This window comes from Hordeum vulgare, chromosome 3H, assembly GCF_904849725.1.
Source record: "Hordeum vulgare subsp. vulgare chromosome 3H, MorexV3_pseudomolecules_assembly, whole genome shotgun sequence".
In the NCBI taxonomy this organism is placed as follows: domain Eukaryota; kingdom Viridiplantae; phylum Streptophyta; class Magnoliopsida; order Poales; family Poaceae; genus Hordeum; species Hordeum vulgare.
The window spans coordinates 154,335,337-154,340,309 of NC_058520.1; the positions used below are offsets into that span (position 1 = coordinate 154,335,337).

Consider the following 4,973-nt stretch of genomic DNA (forward strand, 5'->3'; position numbering starts at 1 on the left):
GGCTTGCCATACACAGTCATACTTTTGAGCTTGAGCAATGACGTCTGGAAGTTTACTAAGTGCATAACTGTAAACCCACTTATCAAGAGCTGAATGTGTTTCTTTTTTACTTCCAGTCACATTTGATGGGATATATACTGAAGTATTGTCTAGTTAAGGAACAACCACATATGATGAAATGTGATGAAATGTGTGATATATGAATGACAGTTTTAAGGTTTGAGGTTGGGGCAAAGACTAGGGTTGGGTTTGAGGGTCTTTGCCCCTGTTTTTCAACCCTTAAAGTGTCAAAAATATGCAATTCTCAACCCTTAAAACTGGTTTTTGTTTTAAGGGTTTGAGTCTAGACTTCTCTTACCTCTCCCGATCCCTCGCAGCCTCGCTACCTAGTTCAACCCCGTCACCAGCCGCCGCCGCCGCCCAACCCCCAATCCCCGATCTGCCTCTCCACCCCAGGCCGACGTGGTGTTTCCTGCTGATGACCCCCTCCTCATGCCCTCGCTCTCCTCCTCCTCAAGATATCACCGTCGTCTCCTCGCCACCGACCCGAGGAGACACATCCGCGGCGACCGCCGCCGACCTGAGGAGACATCGCCGCGAAGCCGGCGATCGTCGCCGTCGTGCGCCGCCGTCCCGCATCGATGCGTCATCTCGGATACGTCACATATCTGCACCCCACCGTCTTTTCCCGCCTGCTGCCGCCCTTCGCCCGACCTTCCTCCATCGGTGAGACCTACCCCAGCCCCCCGGTGTCCTCCTCCGCTGCTGCCCTAACCTAGCCCTCCGCGGTCCTCCTACACTCCTGCCCTACCCCAACCCTCCGGGGTCCTCCTACATTGTTGTTAGCCTGTCTGTTACAAGTGGTCAAGGTGGGCAAGGAGGAGATGAATCGGCATGCCGGCCTTCTTACAATCCCATGCTCATCTTGCCTCGCGACTCGATTTGGAGCAACAACTGTGGAGTGTGGACGTGGCGAAGGGGACCTATTGATGTGTGCGTGTAAGAGGATATGGTGTTCCCAGCTTCCCGGCGGCGGGGTTCATGGTAGGTCCTCATACCTCCGCATCATCATCAAAAGCAGGTCTGGCCCGACCCATCCACCGTTGACATCACATGGCATCTTAAAACTGAAATTCAAACCATGCAATCTACTGTATTTGTCACCGTTGTACGCCAGGTAGAGCTGCTGCATGGAAGCCGCCGGTCGCCAAGATCAGGTATCTCAGCAGCTGCATCCATTCATCTTGCAAGTTAATTAGCATGCCCAAATGTATTCCCCTTAGTTTGCAAATTCGGTAGTGCAGCCTTATGTGTGAAGCAAAATAGTTCTGATGTGACCCTAGAAGTTGTTTGAACATGGACAAAACAATACAAAAATTTATGTGGTTCTTCCAATCTATGTGTACAATGTTTTTTCTGAGGAGAAAGTAGATAGAGTACATACATGAGTGACGTGAACCTTCAAACTCTCACTAACTCGTAGCATCTTATAATGTGATGTCTACAGGACATTGAGCACGCCGCCTCGTCGATGCATGAGCTGGTGCAGTTTTTATCAGGCCGTGCGCATCTTGCTAAGAATTGTTGGTTTGGTTTGACCATATTGTTGGACAACATTTTGTGATTGCATAGGAAAGTGTGTGCGGTTGCAATAGCAGGACTAAGCTGATGATAAGCTTTTATCAATGAACGTCAACATAATTATCAGTTTGATTTAGGGGTATGCACCTTGCACCAATTTAGGTCCACAACCTCAGAAACAAAAATGAATTAAGTTCAGTCCATAAATCTGGAAATTTAATTGTTAAGTTTTATCCCTGAATTTTCCATACAGTAAGGTATTGATGCTTATTACATCAGCCATGCAGTAAGGTATTGATGCTTATTACATCAGCCATGCAGTAAGGTATTGATGCTTATTACATCAGCCATGCAGTAAGGTATTGATGCTTATTCCATCAGCCATGCTAATTACAGACCAACTGCATTTAGCTCTTGTGAAAGACGTAGTGAACACACACACGCACGCACGTGCATGCGCATGTGCACACAGTCTATAAATGGATTATTTGTAAATAAAAAATATACCAAGCAAAAGACAGTTGCATGCAAGAATTTCTTAGACGTGATTAGTATCTTCTAGAAGGGAGATTAGTTTGTTGATGGTACATGATGTTGTATTTTTTTATTGATTGCTTTATTGCTGCTGAATATTTGTGACATTGGCATGTTTGGCACTTGTTATTGCGAGTCATTATTAGTTATTGCTTGCCTTATGCTTTATCTCTTAATCTTATTATGTGAGAACTTTAGCTTTGCTTTTCGTCTCTTTTTCAATAAAAAATTACTTTGAGTAATGCTTATTCCCCCACAAACTCTATATTGTACCAATACAAAGTAATTAATATGAGCAGAGAGGAGGAGGGTAGCAAGGAGCGAACATGGGGACGGGTGGCTGGGGCATTTCTCTTGCACGGGGATGGGGAATCTAGAGTAATCCAAGACGGGAAATGTCCGTGTTGCTCTTAGGAAGGATACTATATTTTCTGTCATTTACTTTTTCTACTCGGTCATGGTTCGCTGCTACTCCAAGTAAGAACTATGATTTTGCAATAGGTAGTAAGTACACCATTTCTTGTGAAGCTTGTAAAATTCTGCATTTTGGAGTTCAAGAGCCGCTGGTTTGCTTTGGCCTCGATCCAAACACGCCGTCAGACTTTGAGGCCATGGGCTCGGCAAATCAAGATCGAGATCGAGATTGAGAGACACTAGGAAGCCTAACATGGCAGGCTGGCTGGCTAGAGTAGCTTCAATGTGTGTTTTCGTTCGCTCCATTGTTTTGTGACCAAGCCCATGGTAAAATCTAGCCAAAAAATTATCCATGGTATGATGCCCGAACCCATCTACTTCAGTTAATTTTATTTATGAACCTGCATCTATTTTGTTCACCTGGTTTGTATCTTCCTAAATTGTAGAGTCTTGGGTTGATGCCATGCGTATAGAAGGCGGTCTCCTCATGCATCTATTCAGCCATGGGCTAAAACCTACAAAGTACAAACTAAACCATGGCTATCCACTATGTCAAGCAAGCCCGGTTCTGATATCTAATGCAGATGGAGTCAAAAAAATTAGTAGAAGATATTCTTAATGGTGACAAGAAACTAATACTTTCGTTCTATGGATACTTTCATTCATATGTAGGTAAGCAGGTTAATCTAAACATGCCTTTCAGTATCCCATTACTCATGGGTAAGCAGGTTAATCTAAACATGCCTTTCAGTATCCCATTACTCATGTCAAAGTTTTATATTGTTAGATTTCACCTTTGCTTGTAACTTTGTATTAAAGAGCTGAAGTAATGGAGCTTGATGTTCATTTTTGTTTTCTCACTCACTTCATATGCAACATTACAGTGGGATGTGTTGTATGCACTTCAACACTATACTCTTCCCTCAATTGAAATAGTTACTGTTACTTGCGTAAAACACAAGGAATTTTTGTTCTTCCATTTCAACAAAATGTAAATCTAAATAGTCATTGTTACCCGAGGACAGATTGTCTTCTCGATCATGGGATTTGTTGTTAAATCTGCTTGTCTTCGGTGGCTATACATGTTTGGTAAGTGTCAGCACGTGCTCGTGTTCACTTTTGGATAGCAACGGTTTCGATTTAACACTTAACAGTCAAATTCAGATGTTTGGGATTAGCTCATAGGTAAGTGGGTTCATCATTTACAATTATCAGAATCAATCTACATGATATATGAATTGCGCTCTCCTAATAGTTGGCCATGTGTGGCACTTTCATTAGTTCAGGATACATCATGACACTAGCGATCAAGCAAGTCTCTATGCATTAAGTTACTGTTAATCTGAACAACACACTTGCAATGCACTATATTTTCTATAATAAAGATGGACATGCTTCGTGAGATCATTGGTCTTAAGCATAAAAGGCAAGGTGATAGGTTTCCCCATCAGAAAGGAAGAGGCGAAGACATGGGCGCCTGTTCCCTTCTCACCGCCAGCCGCTGTGGCGATTGGAGGTTGGGGAACCCCTGCTATCTCCTTTGACGTGTATATAGGGTGTGGATGGGTTGGTTTCTAGTTGGCGGTGCTCAGAAGGTGGAGGTGTTGCCGTTGAGAATAAAGTAAATGTTATTCCTTCCCCTAAGCGTTGTCGTCCTTTGGGCCTTGACGGGGTGCGTGCAGATTTGTGTCCTCAGGATCTATTGGATTTGTTGAGCTTTGGTGTTTCTGGGCATGTACGTCACTTTGGAGAAGGTTGCCATGTTGTCGAGATTTCTGGCTTTGTCTCCATGGCGGCTAGGCTAGGCGCTCTCCATCCTTGTCGTGGATCCTAAGAGTCTTGTTTAGGGGTTGGAGCAGCGCGAGAACCCCTCACGTCTCGTTCCTGGTGATTCTTCATCGGGTTGCAGCTTTGGCATGTTGATCCTACTGGCCGATGTTCATGACTTCCCATACATGAAGAACCCCACCCACAATCTACATGAAGAACCCCACCCACAATCTACAAGGTCACGCCAGCTCCATGTTGGAGCGATGGTGGTGGTGCGACGACACACGTTCACCCCGCATAAGAGCTTGTGGCGGGTCGAAGCCACAAGGAATCGGCTGTAACTTTTGTTTTCTTTGGAGTGCTGTCCCACTCGTGTTTTTTGATATATGTCTAGGGTCTTTTCCACAAAAAAGGTGCTATCTATCATTTGTAAGGCATTACACACTATAGAGTTACATATTTTTGTACAACTTTATGGTGTGTATCAGATGTGATAATATACAACGTTGAACTAAAAAATAAAATGCAAGTAAAGTGGATTTCAATTATTTTTTGTCTGTCTATTTTTTTATACATGTAAACTTTGACATGCATATATGTAATGAATAAACTCTTTGAAAATGCCTGTGGCAATGCACGGGCAGTCTACTAGTAATATACAGGGACCGTTTTGA

The 4,973-nt window shown here is 43.8% G+C and overlaps 1 long non-coding RNA gene across 4 annotated transcripts; it reads left to right on the forward strand.

Moving 5' to 3' along the window:
- The first annotated feature begins 354 nt into the window (after positions 1-354).
- On the forward strand, positions 355-3,379 carry LOC123443334. Of its 4 annotated transcripts, none has more exons than XR_006630630.1 (3): positions 355-1,217; positions 1,508-1,838; positions 1,873-3,379. It is a non-coding gene; the product is annotated as an uncharacterized LOC123443334 (long non-coding RNA). The 4 variants fall into 4 exon arrangements; XR_006630632.1 differs by having other exon boundaries at positions 355-1,081; positions 1,178-1,217; positions 1,508-3,379; XR_006630629.1 differs by having other exon boundaries at positions 1,508-3,379.
- Positions 3,380-4,973: the final 1,594 nt, after the last annotated feature.